This window comes from Arvicola amphibius, chromosome 3 (genome assembly GCF_903992535.2).
Source record: "Arvicola amphibius chromosome 3, mArvAmp1.2, whole genome shotgun sequence".
NCBI lineage: Eukaryota > Metazoa > Chordata > Mammalia > Rodentia > Cricetidae > Arvicola > Arvicola amphibius.
In genome coordinates this window covers 164,517,361-164,536,679 of record NC_052049.1, presented here as the reverse complement: position 1 = coordinate 164,536,679, position 19,319 = coordinate 164,517,361, and positions in this window count along the sequence as shown.

The window sequence follows — 19,319 nt, the reverse complement described above, 5'->3', positions numbered from 1 at the left end:
GAAAAAGATTGCTGAACTTGCCTAAAGGTGAGACTGTTGGGGTTCCTGCTTCATGAAAGAGTTTATCAGATATTCTTCAGGACACAGAAGAAAGCAACTGATGAACTTTGCCAATACAAGGCATAAGAGATCTTCAAATTTTCTATTTCATGGAAAAGTCTGCCAGATACTATGGGTTGTAGGCTGAAGATGGGTGCCCCAATGTGGTGTGGGAGGTCTTTCTGTCTATATGATGCTTTCATTGGTTAAAGAAACTGCCTTGGCCTAGTTGATAGGGCAGAACTAAGGTAGGTGGAGAAGACAGAACTGAATTCTGGGAGGAAGAAAGCCGAGTCAGGGAGAAGCCATAGATCCTCCACCTGAGACAGACACTGGTAAGAATCTTTCCTGGTAAGCTACTGCCATGTGTCAATATACAGACTAATAGAAATGGGTTAAATCAAGATGTGAGAGTTAGCCAATAAGAGGCTAGAGCTAATGGGCCATGCAGTGATTTAATTATTTATTTTGGTGATAAGCTAGCCATGCAGCTGGGAAGAACAACGGGCCCTCTCCTTACAACACCAATGTTACAAAAGAATTTTGGGTGACTGTCCAGGCAGCAAGATGTCTCTGTCATTTCTAGAGTTTTGGGAGTTGCTTACAATGTACTTCCTGTTTACTTAGGTAATGTTATATTCTTTTGGAGTCTTTGATGGAGTTGAAGAATAGATAGTTATAATTAATTATAGTTTTCCTTCATTATGATAAAAGATAAAGTAGATATAAATATTATTACTGTAATTTTCTTGATACCTGTTTTGTTAAATGTAATTTTACTATGTTAAAGTTAAAATCTTCCTTTTTATTTAAACAGAAAAGGGGAAATGGTATGGGAAGTCCTTCTGAATATGTGTTGCTTTTATTGGTTAATGAATAAAGCTACTTTTGGCCAGTGGCTTAACAGAGTAAAGCCATGTGGGAAATCTGAACAGAGATGTAGTGAGAGTGTAGGTGGAGTTAGGGAGAAGCCATGTAGCTGCAGCAGGAGACAGATGCCTCCACCAGAGTCCACTGAAACTTTGCTGGTAGGCCACAACCTCGTGGTCATGTACAGATTAATGGAGATGGGTTAGTTTAGGATATAAGAGCTAGCTAGGAATACTCTGAAGCTATTGGCCAAACTATTGCAAATAATATAGTTTCTGTGTGATTATTTTGGGTCTGAGCAGCCAGGAACGAAGGAATAGCCTCCAACAACAAGAAAGTACCATACAGTGGAAAGGCAATCAGAGGAATAAACAGGGTCATCCCATCCATTCATAAAGAACTATCTTCCTTGATTGCATCATTAATCCATTCATGAGAGCCGAGCCTGCATAACTTAATCACCCTAACAGTTCCGCATTGGGAATTAAATTTACACACCTGCTTTTTGGGCTACACATGTAAGTCATAGTGTTTACCAAATTTGCAATGTCCACCAAAGTTAGAAGAAACCCCCCTTTAAACAATGAAATAAACAAGAATTACTATTAATTCACACAGAGGCATCTCATACTATGCTAGAAAATATGCCCCATGCTACCACATGGTGTGCATTGAGATGAAACATTGCCTCTTAGGAATGGAGAGCTGCCACCTGCAAATAAACATCACTGTCGTGGGTGGGGGAGCAAAGCCCCAACACCAAGGAAGAGCATCCTTCAATATAATAAGAATGTTTGAATGTATTAGGCAGCGATGGCATGCTGTGTGAAAGGGTGGGTGGGAGTCAATGGACTGTGGGAGGTTTGCTTATTTCACATTCGACATGCAGTTTTGGAGATCAGGGTGCTATTTTTCTAAGAGAGAAAAAGAAAATCTCATGTATAACCTGCCTCTCAAAGCAATAAGTACTGCAGACATTTGGGTGTATTTCACACACCTCCAAAAGAGAAAATCTTGGTTAATTCAAGATCAGAAGGGGGTCTTTGTTCTCTGGTATGTATATTAAAGCCCACAGGTATTTTCCAGAGAAGAGATAACAAGCTCTCTACAGCAGTGATTCTCAACCTGTGGATCACGACCCCTACAGGGGGTCACATATCAGATATCCTGCATATTAGGTATTTACATTACAATTCATAACAGTAGCAAAATTATAGTTATGAAATGGTAGCAAAATAATTTTATGGCTAGGGATCACTATAACATGAGGAACTGTATTAAATTTGCAGCAATAGGAAAGTCGAGAACTATTTCATAGGGTTCTAGAAGACCCATTCTGTGATCTAGGCTTCAGCACTCATGAGCTTTGTGGCTTCGGAGAAGTCAATAACATTCCAAGATTCATAATTCTTTTTTAAAAAATAAGAGTCACAATGATATTGAAGAGAGATGCTAGAACATCACATCATTAAAAAGACACCTCATGTCACCAGTAGCTTTGGTTGCCAACTTGATACACCTCGGAGGAACCCTCTGTTGAAAAATTTTCTCTGTGGGTTGGCCTGTGGTCCATGTCTATGGGGCATTTTTCTTAGTTGCTAATTGAAGGAGGAGGGCCCATTCCGCTGTGGGCAGTGCCACCATGAGCAGGAGGTCTTGTGTTGTACAAAAGCACAGGCTGAGCAAGCCATGGAGAGCAAGCAGTGTTCCTTAATGGTCTCTGTATCAGTTCCTGCTTTAGGTTCTTGCCTGGCTTCCATCAGTGATGTAGTATAACCCATAAGCTAAAATAAATCCCTTTCTCCCCAAAGTTAGTTTTGGTCAGTGTTTTAGCACAGCAATAGGAAGCAAATTAGAATGCTAAAGTGATACATTGTATAAATGACATTCGAAAAGTAACCATAGACTTTTAATGAACTTCCATTTATGATGGCATTAGGTGCTAAAGGCTTCCACAACTGATAGTTTTCAGATACAATGGAACTTTTGTGGGTTTTGTGGTTCATCCTTTAATTTAAAAGACTCTTTTTACAGCCCATGACATGTCTCAGCCTTCTTAGTTCCCACTGCTATTGGCTTTTATTTGTCTGGGTATCTATTTATCTAGCATTTATGAAGCTGTCAGTTGCCATGTTTTTTTTCCCTTTCTTTTTCATTATAAGAAGTTTCACCCTTATGCAAAAATAGAGATTATGGAATAACAGACCCCATTTCCATCACTCAGCTTCACGGTTATCAACCCAGCATCAGTATTTTTCTCTGTAGTTTTTACCCACTCTTTCCCACCCATTACAAGTGACTGAAGAGAAAGTCCAGCAATTTTTATCACTTCATCCCCAAACACTTCAGGCTAGGCCTCTACAAAAGAAGGGATCTTAAAAGAATTACCAACAATTCTTTAATTATATAAAATAACCAATTTGTTCTCAAAATTCCCTGGTGCTTCATATAGTTTTTATAGTTTGTTTGAATTAAAGTATAAAATTCATATATTGTGATAAATTGATATCATGCTTAAGTCACCTTTACTGTGCTAGTTTCCTGTCAATCAAAGTCTTTTCCTTTGTAATGTATCTGTTGGAGGATCTGGGTCCTTGGTCCTGGAGAATTCATCATACTTTGGGTTTTGCCAATAGAATTTAGTGTGGTACATGCTAGCAAGCTTTGTTTGTAAATTTATTTACCTATTTGTCCATTGATTTATTATTCATTTAGTTTTATAAATTGGCAGTTAGATCTAGAAGCTTGCTTATGTTCGGGTTCCATTGTTTTTCAAAGGCAGTCCCACCAGTGGTGGTTCTGTTTGCATCCAGAGTCAGTAGTGTTCACTGTCTGCATGCGATGCCGCAGACGCCGATGCTCACTGTCTAGATCCATGAATTTATTGGAGTTGGCAAGATGTTCATATGCTAATTCAGTCCTGCCGCCTTCACTTATTAGCTAGAATACATCTATAAATGGATAATTCCCTCCATCAACTCTGCAGTTACCCTGAGGGATCGTTCATTTAGAAAAACAAGATAAATGCTTGATTATCTCTCCCTTTACCATTTTCGGAGATAATTAGTTGGTTAATTTGTGTCTTCCAACGGTGACTAGTTTGTTCTTGATTTTTATAAACTCATGGATTGAAGGATATTTGGTGTCTTTCATCCATTTTAGCCATATCACCATTGAAGCTCAAATCACCTTTCCTTGGCTGGAGGGGACATCCTGAAGCTTTCCCCCGAGTCCTTCTGACATCATGCTAGAGGCCCTTGAGAGTTTTCTTGCTACTGAAGTTTGAGAAAATGTCCCCAAATTGTCTTATACAAATCCTGCCCCATGACTTGTCAGCAAGTGTTTCTCCAAGGATTTCCGGATTCATTTAGTGAGAAAATTGGCATCCGCAGAACTCCATGCCATGCTTTTGTCCTTGTTTCTAGGCCTTCTTAATGGGCAGAACCAAAGAAACATGAATGCATATGTAAATATATTTAAGATTAAATTATTGTGAGTTAATTCTGCTGCCACCTACTCAGATTTAGGGTTATAGGATTTTACTTAGCCTCATTGATCATCTGTCTATATGCCTTTTCTCCCTTAGTGAGATCATCAGTTTTCACTGTCGCCACACAATTACTCATGTGCTTTATTGTAACACCCCCCGCACACACACACACACACACACACACACACGCGCACGCACGCAGGCACGCACACATACCTGCCAAAGCGTAATAGTGTAAAAAGCACCACCAACTCCATGATGAATACACTTACACATGAGTTTAACAATTACTGAGTAGATGCACTTGGGAGAATAGGCAGGATTGTAATTGCAAATCTGAGGCCCTCTAGGACTGTGAGGCAAGGATTTAACAACAATAGCAACAATGACAACACCACCACCAACAACAGAAGGTAGGGTGGAAAGAACTGAAGAGCCAGAGGACAGGGAAGAATGATATCAGGAAGTGCAAACGTTGCCATCTATATATGACATTGTCATTGCACCTACAGCACATAGCTGCTATGGACATCTCCATAAGAATGGGCCCCGAAACATTCCGTCATGGATAGAGGGGTGTCCATGAGGCTCCAGCACTCTCTGAAGAGCTATGAACTGCTATGATCACGTCAGTAAACGTTTTTTTTTCTTCTTCTTTTTTTCCTGGTTGTGCAGCCAAGGAACTGGAGAAGTGCAAAGGAATAGGAAGGGAGATACCAGATGGCAATGGGGGCCGGTGAATATAATCACAATAAGTTATTATATATGCTTTAAACTGTCAAAACTAAGGAAGAATTTAAACAAAACCATAGAAATTGTATGAATAAACAAAGCAAAAAAAGCTTATAGTTCTTTTTTTAGGATATATTCCTTCAGGGATCAGAGCCTCTCTAGGCAATTATTCCAGCCACTAAATGGAGTTAGGTCTACTTACTTCATTTACATTTTGATGTTTAGGGATTACTTTTTTAAAATTTATTTTTTTCTCATTTATTATATTTACATGGTTCCAAAATTAAATTTAAAAGCAAGGTGTATTGAGAGAATACTTCGTGTGTGTGCATGTGTGTATTTTTGTTTCAATGATATGTATGTATGTATGTATGTATCTGTCTATCTATCATTTTTTTATTTTATACCTTGACCACATTTCTCCTCCCTCCTCTTCTCCTATTCCCTCCCTTCCCTTCCTCTCCTCTCCCCCCCAAACTGTTCCTCCTCTGCTTCTGTTTAGAAAAGGGCAGGCCTCCCATGGCATATCATATCAAAGCATAGCATATCAAGTTGCTGTAAGACTAAGTACCTCCCCCTGTATTAAGGCTGGGGCAGGCAATCAAGTACAAAGAATAGGTTCCCAAGAGCCAGCCAAAGCATTGTTAGGAATCCCACAAGTAGACCGAGCTATACAACTATCACATATATGTGGAGGGCGTAGGTCAGTTCTATGCATGCCCCCAGGTTGTGGGTTCAGTTGTTGTGAATGCCTATGAGCCAGGTTGGTTGTTTCTATGGATTTTATTGTGATGTCCTTGACCCCTCTGGCTCCTATAATTTTTCCTCCCTCTCTTCAACAGGATTCCCCCAAACTCGGCCTAATGTCGGTCTGTGGGTCTCTGCATCTGTTTTCATCAGTTACCGGATAAAGACTCTCTGGTGACAACTGGGATAGTCAGCAATCTGATCACAGGAGATGGTCAGTTCAGGCTATGCATCCACTATTGCTAGGGGTCTTAGATGGGGTAATCCTTGTAGATTCATGGGAGCTCCCCTTGCATCAGGTTTCTATCTGATACCCAAATGCCCCCCTTTCTAGTATCTCCCCCTCTACCTACCCTCTAACCAGACTTCTCAAGTCCCCATCCCCACCTGCTATCAGTCCACCCCGGAGATCTCCTCTATTTTCCCTTCCCAGGGAGATCCATACATCCCCTCTTGGTCCCTCCTTGTAAACTAGCCACTCTGGGTCTGTGGATTGTACTGATTATCCTTTACCTCTTTACCTTACAGCTAATATCCACTTATGAGTGAGTACATACCATGCTTGTCTTTCTCGGTCTGGGTTACCTCACTTAGAATGATTTTTTTCTAGTTCCATCAATTTGAGTTCAAATTTCTAGAAGCCAATGTTTTTTTTTTTAACAGATAAGAAATACTCCACTGTGTAAATGTACTACATTTTCTTTATCCATTCTTGAGTTGAGGGACATCTAGGTTGTTTCTATGTTCTGGATATTGTGATTAATGATGCTATAAATACAGTTGAGCAGTGTCCTTGTGGTATGATAGCACATCCTTTGAGTATGTATGCCCAAGTGGTATAACTGGATCTTGAGGTAGATTGATTTCCAATTTTCTGAGAACCTGCTGTAATGATCTCCAAAGAAGCTGTACAAGTTTGCACTCCCACCAGCAATGGAGGAGTATTCCCTTTGCTCCACATCCTCACCAGCATAAGCTGTCATTTGTGATTTTGATCTTAGCCCTTTTAAGATGAAATCTCAGAGTCATTTTGATATGTATTTCCTGATGGCTAAGAATGTTGAACATTTTTGTAGGTATTTCTCTGTTTTTTTGAGAGATACTTCTGTTGAGAATTCTCTGTTTAAGTGTATACCCAATTTTAATTGGAATATTTGGTTTTTTATGTCTAGTATCTTGAATATTTATATATATGGAGAGAGAGAGAGAGAGAGAGAGAGAGAGAGAGAGAGAGAGAGAGAGAGAGAGAGAGAGAGAATCAGTACTCTGTTGGATATGAGGTTGGTGAAGAATTTTTCCTATTTTGTAGGCTGCTGTTTTGTCCTATTGACGATGTCCTTTGCCTTATAAAAGCTTTCAGTTTCATGATGTCCCATTTATTAAGTGTTGATCTTAGTGTCTGTGCTATAGGTGTTCTATTCAGAAAGTTGTTTCTTTTCTCTTGTGCCAATGTGTTCAAGGCTATTCCTTTCTCTTCTGTTAGATTTAGTGTAAATGGATTTATGTTGAAGCATTTGATTCACTTGGACTTGAGTTTTGTGCAGGGTGTTAGTTAGGGATCTATGTGCATTCTCTACATGCCAACATCCAGTTATACCAGTACCATTTGTTGGAAATGCTTTCTTTTTTTCCAATGTATAATTTTGGCTTCTTTGTTAAAAAAAATCAGGTGTCTATAGGTGTGTGGATTTACATCTGGATCTTTGGTTGAATTCCACTGATTCACCTGCCCGTTTTTATTCCAATATCATGCTGTTTTTATTACTATAGCTCAAGCAATAGAGCTTGAGATTGGGGTGGTTCTTTTATTGTACAGGATTGTTTTAGCTATCTAGGGTTTTTGTTTTTCCATATGAACTTGATTACTGTTTTTTCAAGGTGTGTAAAGAACTGTGTTGGAATTTTCATGGGAATTGCTTTGAATCTGTAGATTGCTTTTGGTAAGATGGCCATTTTTACTGTGGTAATCCTACCAATTCATGAGCATGGGAGATCTTTCCATCTACTGATATCTTCTCCAATATCTTTCTTCAAAGACTTTAAATTCTTGTCATATAAGTCTTTCACTTGATTGGTTAGAGTTACAAAAGATATTATTATTGTGTGTGGCTATTGTGAAGGGCTTTGCTTCTCTGATGTCTTCTCAGTCCTTTTACCATTTGTCTATAAGATGACTACTGACTTTTTGGAGTTAATCTTGTATCCAGCTACTTCACTACAGGTGTTTATCAGCTCTAGGAGTCTAAAGTCACTTACATATGCTGTCACATCATCTGCAAGTAGCGGTACTTTGACTTTTTTTTTCCAATTTCTATCCCCTTGATCTCCTTTGTTGTCTTACTGCTATAGCTAGAACTTCAAGTACTATATTGAATAGATATGGAGAGAGCAGACAACCTTGTCTAATTCCTAATTTTAGTGGGATTTCTTCGAGTTTCTCAACATTTAATTTGATGTTGGCTGTTGGTTTGCTGTATATTGCTTTTATTATATTTAGGTATGTCCCTTGTATTTCTGATCCTGAGGGAATACTTTAAAGACTTTAAATCTCTGTGAAAAATTTATACACACCTATAAACATGCTTTCTGCATATGGTAGCATAATTTATATTTTTTACTTTGCTTTTGCACTTAATTTAGCATTGAGATTCCTCTATAACAATTTAAAAACTTATTACTTTTCTTTTAATTTATTTAAAGAACTATCTTTTTTCATTTTACGTGCCAAATCAATTTCCCACTCCCCCCTTCTCCTGTTCCCTCAACCTTTTCCCTCTCACTCCCCATTATACTCCCCCATTCACTCCTCAGAGAGGGTAAGGTTTTCCATGGGGAGGCCCCAAAGTCTAGCACATTGCTTTGAGGCAGGACCAAGGCCCTCCCCCTGTATCTAGGCTGAGAAGGGTATCTCTACAGAGAAAATGATTCCAAAAAGCCAGAACAAGCAGTAGGGATAAGTCCTGGTCTCACTGCCAGTGGCCCCCTAGTCTACCCTAGCCGTACAACTGTCATCCACATCCAGAGGTCCTAGTTTGGTCCTAAGCTGGTTCCCTCACTCTCAGACCAGAGTTGGAAGGCTTCCATTAGCTCTGGTAAGCTGTTTCAGTGTGTATCCCCATCATGGTCTTGACCTCTTCTTTTCTCTCTCTTCAGCTGGACTTTGGGAGCTCAACCCAGAACACTGTGGTTCTCTGCATCTGCCTCCATCAGTTGCTGGTATAGGTGCTATGGTGACATTTAAGATAGTCATCAATCTGACTACTTCTCTTTCTTTGTAGATGACAAAATTTATTACATATACTATTATGCCTATCTCTAAAGGTTTCCTTTCTTACTAAGGATTGAGACTTTGAACCTTGGAGAACCACCTGCTTCCAAGATTTGTGTCTTATTTCAGAGTTAACAGATTCTGTCTGCATCAGGACTCAAATTGCCTTATGGAATGAATGGGTCCCTCATTTCTGATAGGTATCCTAGCTTTTGCCCTTTGTTGTTCAACAACAGTGAGTTGAATCAATCTTTCAGACATCTTCACAATGAACCCAAAAGTCACTGCAGCAGCAGGAAGGACTGTATCCCTATATCCACGGGACCCAGTCCTTCAAGTGCACAAAGATAGTAGAGTCTGAAAGCTCTTACTTCACTGTTGCAGAGCATTCTGGGAAACTGTGGTGCTGGGGCAGCAAGGGAGGTTGAGGACAAAGCACCTTTTGGCAGGTGGATCTTAATGAAGGCTGCTCTAAAAGCCAAAAGTCAGTTCTTCACTTTCCCACCACGGAATACTTTTATTTATTGGTTGATTGATTCATCCAATGATGCACTTATTTAATTTACAGAACATTTTAGCATCTACTATATCCAGAAACCATGCCAAAAATTGGAAATGAGGAACTTAATTTCTGCTTCCTAGCCTAGCAGTATCTTTTCCCTTCTTGGAATATCTCTATAGGAACCAGTCATTCTCATCCCAGAATGCTAGGTGTTCCTTCCACAGATGCATTTTTAAATTCAGAAAGTGGTGAGGGCTTGGCCAGTGTTTTCCCGTGCTTATTCAGATGCAAGGACACTGCATACTTCCAATCATGCGTCCTTAGTTCATCCTGCTAAAGCGCTTGCTTTTCATAGTTAAATCGGGAATGGACTCAGGTCAAATATATCCAGGTCCTCATGCATAAAATACCCAGGCATTTTAAGAATGGAAGCATTTATGGGTTAATAATATAGTTGTTTGTGTCATGGAAATAATTGGTCCCTTTTCTAAATATACATTGTTTTCTCACAGCTGACAGGCTATTCAATCCTGGGGCCTAGTTGGCCTCCTCCTCCGTAAACCTGCTCTTTTCTGTCCCCCAACAAAATATGAATGAATTCGGTAGAGGACTGTTGTGCAGTGCTGGAGTTTTCTGCTTAAAACGCTTTTCTCATAAGGGCTTTTACAAGTTGCTCTTTATGTACCCACAGGCTGCATTATTTAACGTCATCTGGTTACTGCACCCAAAAGAGATACTATAAAGAGAGAGCCCATGAAGGAGTAGGCCAGCAGAAGTCAAAGCACACTTACCAGCAGGGGAGCGGAGCAGGGCACTCAAAGACATGTGCATATATACAACCTGTACTTAAATGCTGGGACACATTCCCACATCTATAAATACAGACAGTCCCCACATCCTCATGTGTGTGTACATATACATGTTCACAGCACACAGTATGCACACATGCAGCACAGTCATATACACAAGTACACATTCATTTGTATGTTCATCCATACATTCACACAGCCACTAATTACTGGAGACAGCCACAGCTACACATTCACCTACTTGTATCCACACTTATAAGCATGTATATTTATGCATAAACACATACAAAATGCTCACATAAATCCCTATACATACTTGCACACAGATTCAGACCAACACTTGTGCCTTCCTTTAGTTTTTTTTAATATGGTTTATTTTTTTATATTTAAAAATTTCCATCTTCTCCCTTCCTCCTCCCCCTCCCCTCCCCTCCCCTCCCCTCCACCCATACCCCCCATCCGTCTCCAGGCCAAGGAGCCATCAGGGTTCCCTACTCTATGTTAAGACCAAGGTCCTCCCAACTCCCCCCAGGTCCAGGAAGGTGATCAACCAAGCTGAGAAGGCTCCCACAGAGCCCGTCCATGCAGAAGAATCAAAGCCCAGCGCCTTTGTCCTTGGCTTCTCAGTCAGCCTCCACCGTCGGCCACATTCAGAGAGTCCGGTTTGGTCTCATGTTCCATCAGTCCCAATCCAACTGGAGTTGGTGATCTCCCGTTAGTTCTGTCCCACCATCTCCATGGGTGAACACACCCCTCTCGTTCCTGACTTTCTTTCTCATGTTCTCCCTCCTTCTGCTCCTCATCAGGACCTTGGGAGCTCAGTCCGGTGCTCCAATGTGGGGCTCAGTCATTTTCTTCATCTATCGCCAGGTGGAGGTCCTATGGTGATATGCAAGAAATTCATCAGTATGGCTATAGGAACTGGCCTTTTCAGGCTCCCTCTCCTCAGCTGCCCAAGGAACTAGCTGGGGGCGTCTCCCTGGAAACCCGGGAACCCCTCTAGAGTCAAGTCTCTTGACAACCCTCAGATGGCTCCCTAAATTAAGATATATGCTTCCCTGCTCCCATATCCACCCTTCCTGTATCCCAATGCCCAATCATACTACAAAAGCATTTGCTCAACTATGTTCATAGCCACATTATTTGTAATAGCCAGATCCTGGAAACAACCTAGATGCCCTTCAGTGGAAGAATGGATGAAGAAACTGTGGAATATATACATGTTAGAATACTACTCAGTGGTAAAAAAATGACATATTGAATTTTGCATGCAAATGGATGGAAATAGAAAACACTATTCTGAGTGAGGTAATCCAGACCCAAAAAGATGAACATGGGATGTACTCACTCATAATTGGTTTCTAACCATAATTAAAGGACATCGAGCCTATAATTAGGGATCCTTGAGAAGATAATAAGAAGGTGAACCCAAAGAGAAACATATAGTAATCCTCCTGGATATTGGAAGTAGACACGATCGCCGGGCAAAAATTGGGAACTTGAGGGTGGGGCGAGATGGGGCCAAGGGAAGATGGGGAGAGAAAAGCATGAGGGGGACAATAGGGGGAGCTCGGAGGAATGGGATGCCTTCCTTTAGTTTTATGGAAGGTTGAAATGATCATTTAAGATGAAACCTGCCCAATTCTCCCAATACTATCCTCTTTACTGTGGTCAAATACTGAACTCCTGTATGGAAACTCTATTACCATTATTTTTGTTCTGGGTTTCTTTACTAGACAGCAGACTCAAGGGACTAGTTTTCAAAGCAAACCTCAGCCCCTAAGAATCTAAGAATTCAGGAATCACATTTTAGAATCTCAGCTCCTTATTTAGGTAAAGTAAATAGGGAGAGGGCCCAAGACCTACCCAAGGTCTCTCTACTCTTGTCCAAGATCAAAGGAGCTGAGCATATCCTGGAAGCTGGTTCCCCCAAAACCAAACCACTACGGTTAAAACTGAGTGACTTGCTCACTTATACTCCCAGGTAAAGACTCTTCTTGTTTACTTCCTAGACATTCTCCACTGTTAATGAATCCTTTAATCAAACTCATTAATCGTGTTTTTCATTATCTAAAATGACCCTTGGAATAAAGCCCCCCCTACATTGTTCAGAGGAAGGCGCTGTATATTTTGCATCTCATTTATCAAACTTTTATGAAGTAGCAATTGTGGGCATGCTTCATGAGCCAAGCACGCTCTGAAATTGCTGGGAATGTCATTTTTCTGAGCACTATTTCATTGCTGCCTGTCCGAGTGACAGGAAACAAAGCTGACTGAACAAGTGAGAACCAGGCTTCAGAGAGGAAATTAGAGAACATTTTGCCTAATGCAGATCCTTGCCTGGCAAAGACAGGAATTAGATTGAGCTTTTTTCTGGAGGAAAAGGGTCTAAAATTTAGGCCCTCAGATCTCATCAAGATTACCCCTGGAAGGGAGGCATTAATTGTGGTCTCATCAGAGCTAACCTGTTCCCTGAATATCCCACATCTAGAACTTTCCTTTGCAGCTTTTCCTTCTCACATGCTCTGGAGGAGCTGGAGATGCGAGGGTTCTTTTTTTCCCTAGACTCTCTATTGTGACTTCTGGATTTCAGTCCAACATGCCAAAAGTGGAAGTTACCACCCCATCCTAACAAGGAGAAAGCTAAACTGGTGTGGGAGGTCCTTCTGTATATGTGCTGTTTTTATTGGCTAATGAATAAAGAAACTCTTGGGCTTGCACATGGCAGAATAGAGCTAGGCAGGGAAAACTAAACTGAGTGGTGGGAGAAAGAAGGCGGAGTCAGAGAGAAGCCATGTAGCCCTGCTGGAGACAGATGTTGAAACTTTACCCAGTAAGCCACAGACTCGTGGCAATACACAGATTAATGGAGATGGGTTAATTTAAGATATGAGTTAGCCAGAAATACACTTAAGCTATTGGCCAAACAGTATTGCAAATAATATGGTCTCTGTATGATTATTTAGGGAGTCTGGGCAGCCAGAAAATGAACAAGCAGCCTCCTACTACACTGAATGATACAAAAAAACAACCCCTTTTCTTGGCTATGTGGTGGAAGATGACAGGACCAGAAGGAAGACCTGTAAGTGGGATGGAATTGCAACTTACTGAACAGAACCCCATGTTGAGAAATTGCGGAGGGAACCAGGGTCTGGGTGATCAGATACGGGTGTCAGTGGTGGGATGCTAGAGGCTCAACATGGGCAAACGTGAGAGAATAAAAACTTCAAGAGAACCCAGACATAGGAAAGCTCTGAACATTCATGAGTTTTGATTCCTGGAGATCTCTACTATGCTCCCACTGTGAATGCTGCAAAAAATGTTTCCAACGTTTTTGTTGGTGTGACAGGAAAGGAGCCATTTTGTTGGCAGCCAGACTCTGTTCCTAACAAAAGAGCCCATTTGGTTTATGTTTCCTTTTTCATTCCATCTTTATTTATCTGAATCTTCTCCTTCTTTTTATATCTTAATCACATCTAGCTGTGGGGATTTTTATCAATAACAAAAAGGGGACTGGCTGACTTCAGCTCTTGATGGCTTTGTTAGCTGCTTTTCTGCTACTGTGACAAAGTTCCATGCTGAAGATCTGTGTATAGAAGAGAGAGAGAAAGGGTTTATTGTGGTTTATGGTTCCAGAGATCTAGAGTCCACAATGGCAGGAAAGGCATGGCAGAGCAGCAAGAACAAAAGGCTAGGTGGAGCCAAGGTTACAGACTTTCAAGGCAATGCCCCAGTGACTCAGTCTTCCATCAAGGCTCCACCTTCTAAGAGTTCTATAACCTCTCAAAGCAGGTCCAACACCTGGGGACCAAGTATTCCAATGAATGAGCTCATAGAGGACATTTCTCATTCAAACCTCCATCCTAGCCTATCACGAAGGGGAAGGTACTCACTTCCAGACCGCTAGTGTTCTACCAAAGGGAGAGGGAAAATGAAAATCATGGAACTCAGCAGTCCAGTGGGCCGGTTCACTGAAAGACCTGGTTATAAACTCTTAGATTATTCCCCACAACCCACAACTTAACATAGCACCCGGGATGTCAGGAGCCGCTGAAAAGAGAAAGTGTGAAGAAGGCAAAGAGTTGACAACAGACTCCTACAATGGGGATGTTAGAAGGTCAGACAGCAATTTAAATTATAATTAATATACTAGGGTCATTAATAAGTGAAGTAGAAAGCATGCAAGAACAAGTTGGCAATGTAAGCAGAAAGAGAGAATTTTTTTTTAACAAGAACTGAAAAAGAAAGGCTAAAAATAACACTGCAACAGGTAGATAACATACTAGAGATAACATGCCATAACAGAAAGGCTAAAAATAACACTGCAACAGGTAGATAACATACTAGAGATAACATGCCATAACAGAAAGGCTAGACTTGACACCCTGCAGCAGAAATGCAGAACACACTGCAACGCACATGCTAGACATAACACACTGCAGGAGAAATAGCGGAGATAAAACACTGCAGCAGGCATGCCAGAGATAATCCACCGTAGGAGGCGTGCTAGAGATAACGCATTGCGATAGACATGTGAGAGGCAGCACCGAAACACAAATGCCAGCGGACACACTGCAACATGAGTGCAGAGATAAAACCCCGAGCCCAACTTAGCTTTCCTGGTACTGTGATAAACACTGTGAGCGAAAGAAACCAGAGGAGATGGAGTTTATTTCATTTACGAGTTACAACACATCATCAAGGGACGCCGAGTCAGGACCTCAAGCAGAAACTGAGAGGCCATGGGGAAACACTGCCTCCTGGCTTGCTTGCCATAGCTTGTTCAGCTTGCTTTCTTATATGATCTTGGACTGCCTACCTATGGGTGACACCACCCGCAGTGGGCTAGGCCATCCTGCATGAGCCATTAATCAAAAAAAAAAGTCTATGGATTTGCTCAAAGGACAATTGGGGGGGGTGGCGGAGTCTCAAGTGAGGTTCCCTCTTCTCTGATGACCCCAGTTTGTGACAGTTTGTAAAACACTAACCAGCACAGTTGACTGTTTTTCAACTTGAAACACGTACCACAGTTAAACTATAGACTTCTATTTCTTGACAATCCTCAGGGTCCTATTTTAATATCAGTGACAACAGTATAGCTTAGTTCCATGATCGTTTGAAATTTCAATGATTTAAAAGTGTGTGTTTTCTTTCCCAACTCAACTCAACTGTCTCCTGTAAAATCCAAAATAAGGTGCATATTTTTTTTATTTCAAAAGAGACAATTCAGGGCACAGTTGCAATCAGACCGAAGTAAAACCAAAGTTTAACAGTGCCAATCAAATCCTGCAGGTCCGTGCCCAATGCCTGGGACTCACTTATGATTTTCTGGGTGCCAAGGCACTTGGCAGCTCCATTTCACTGGCTCTACTATTCGTAACACATACAGCTTGTCTTCTAGGCTCAGGCCAGACGCAAACCATACCTGCCCTTGTCCTTGGGGGTCATCCCACAGCGCTGAAATTTCCAATAAGATGAGGTCTTCACTGCGGCTGAGGCTGGACCTTCAGGGATGACTTCCCAGCTTCTTTCAGGTAGAATCCAACCCTGCCACTGAATGCCAGATCTCAGTCCTTTTCTGGGCCTCCTGCATCCTTCAGAATCAGTACCATTTGGGAAAGTTCTATACTTATTTTGATTTTTATGGGAGCCTGCAATTGAAAGATTTGAACTTTTAAAAGGGATTGAAATTTTAATGTGCTTGAATTTTTAAAGACTGTGGGACATTTAAAGTTATTTATGATTTTAATGTGAGGCTTTGGGGATGAATAAGAAATAAAGGCTTGTGACTTAATCGTGGTGTGTTTGTGTGCCAAGTTGACAAGGGGTCAGTTGTTCTGCCTGGTTCTGTGTCAACTTGGTATAAGCTAGAGTTATCGGAGAGGAAGGAGCCTCCCTTGAGGAAATGCCACCATGAGATCCAGCTGTAAGGCATTTCCTCAATTAGTGATCAATGGGGAAGCGTTCTCCCCATGGTGGGTGGTGCTATCCCTGGGCTGGTGGTCCCGGGTTCTGTACGAAAGCAGACTGAGCAATCCAGTGGAAGCAAGCCAGTAAGCAGCCCCCCGTCTGTGGCCTCTGCATCAACTGCTGCCTCCAGGTTCCTGCCCTAATTGATTGCCTGTTCTGGCTTCCTCCAATGACTGACAATGATCTAAAAGTACAAGTCAAACGAGCCCTTTCCTCCCCAGCTTGCTCTTTGGCCGTGGTGTTTTGACATAGCCATAGAAACCCTAACTAAGATACTAGGTCACTGTTTATAGCTTTCTCAGTTGGATTTCTTCTGCAGCTCAGGACCTCCTGCTCAGGAGTGTCACACCCATATTGATGAGGCCCTCCCATATTAATCCTTTATCAAGAAAATTCCTCACAGGCCCATCCTATGGAGACAAGCTTTCAGGTGAGGTCTTCTCTTCCCAGATAACCCTCAGTTTGTGTCAAGTTGACCAAAACTAACTTGTGCACACTACAAGAGATGCCCGCGATAACACAGCAACAGAAACACCAGGGATGTTGCCAACAGATCTGCAACAGATGTTGAGAATTACTTTGATGGCTTATTAGCAGCCTGTTTGAAACCTCCCAAACAGAGAATAAAATGACTAGGAGAAAAAGAAATGAGACAGAATGTTCAAAAACTGTGGGATGACTCCAAATATCATATACACATATAAAAAGAACACAAGAAGGACAATAAAGAAATAAAGGGACGAAGAAACACTGATAGAATAATGACTTAGAATTTCCCGAAATTAAGGTCAGACCCCACTACGTAGATCCAGGAAACTTATAGAGTGAGTTGAAAGCACTATAAGCTGTTATAATTCTGCATCTAGGTATACATTTCAAACTATAACAAATGAAAAGGTGAATGAAACCCCTAAAGATGCCAAAGGACGTTAAACACACAGCAAAGGAACAAAGATAAGAAAGGCTCTGAGTCCGCTTTCCAAACCCCAGGATCTGAAGAAAAGGATAGAAAGAGGACACAATGCTCACTAGTTCCAAGTGGAGAGGGGGACATTAGACATGGTGGGGTTAAAGGGGACAAACTCGGAGACAAGTGTATGAATAAGCTAAACCTCTGGTGTATAATACAGGACTAAACTGTCATATCCTACCGTTTACTAGTTTATTAAAATATTGTACTTTGGATGTCCTTAGCCCCTACCCCACAAAGAATATCTAGGAAAGATACTTTGTATTTATTTCTATTCATCTTTGTCTTCCTTAGCTGTGTGCACGATAAGATAAGCCAGGTAAGAAGAGGGTGTCGCTTAGCATTGAGAGAAAACTTTGCCAACCTAGAACTGTATATTTTATGAAATAAATTTTCAAAAGTGAAAGACAAATGGAGACTTCCTTGGGCAAACCCAAATTGAAATTGAGGGGATTTTCTTCCTCATCTTCGATCTGTTCCGAGTGTTGATTTGTTTTGATTCCGTTTGGGCTGGTTGTATATTTCTAGGCATTTGTTCATTTCTATGTTATCCAATTGGTTGGTATGCAGTTGCTGGCAGTATTTATGGTCTTGTTTATATGTTTGCCCTCAGTTGTAATGCCTCCTCTTTCATCCTGATTTTATTTATTTGAGTGCTCTCTATTTTTTTTTTTTAGTTGACTCTAGGAAAAGATTTGTTGATTTCATTTATCTTTGGAAGGAAAACAACAAACAAAAGTCAAAGCACTTTTTGTTCGATTGATTTTTTTTCTATTGTATTCTGTATTTCTTCTCATTTATTTCAGCTGTAATCTTGATTTCTTTCCTTCTCCTGATTTTCGTGTTTTCTTCTTTTCACTTCCTCCAGGTGTAGAGTCTGAGACCTTTCTTCTTTGTGGTAGGGGAATTTATCACTATGAATTCTCTGGCTGCTTTTCTCTGAGCTCTGTAAGTTTTGGTGTGTTGTGTTTCCATCTTGTGTATTCGTATATTTTGTGATTGCACTTTTAGTTTCTTCTTTATCTCATTTGTTAACACTGCACGGTTCAATTTACATGTGTGAACCTTCTGATTTCCCTAATGTTCTTGATCTATAGGTTTGTTTCATTGTAGCTAGAAAAAGATATGTAGTATAAATTCAGTGTTCTTAAAGTTGTTGGAACTCCTCTTGTCAGCTATTATGTGCTCTGTCTTGGGGAATGCCGTGTGTTCTTGAGAAGACATTTTATGTGTTGCTTTGGGTGGGGTGGGGGGGGGGCATTCTGCATGTCTGTGAGGTCCAAACAGGGACGTGTAAATCTTCTGTTTGCTGTTTGATTTTGTCAGGATGTTCTAGCACTGCAACTGGATTATTGAGGTCTGCTACCATCCCTCTGTATTTATGAATATACGTGTATGTATACATGTATGCATGTTTGTATGTCCGTATAGTGCTGTGCAGATCTACTTTATATATTTACGTATTTGATAGGGCACACGCTGTTTGTAATTGCTGCATCTTACTGATGAATTGATGTTTAATTGTTATGCTGCTCATGGTCTCCTGTGCAAGTTTCTTGTCTTCATTTCCTAATCTACATTTCTAAGGAATGGGAGCAGAGTTCTTGCTTTTTTCCCTTCATTTCCACTAGTTACAGTCTTCCATCCTTTCACTTATTAGCTCTTTTTTTTTTTTTGATACAAGGTTTCTCTGTGAAGTTCTGGCTGTCCTGGAATTTGCTCTGACTGCCTCTGCTTCCTGAGTGCTGAGATTGAAGGTGTGCACCATGGGCATTCTTATATGTAAATTAGTTTTCCATAGACAATAAACATCTTGGCCTTAGTTTTTCTATTGAGCATTCTATGTCCTGTTACTGAGACATTTAATCCATTTATATTAACTGATTGTTGATAGGGAAGGACATTTATTTCTATTTTTAACT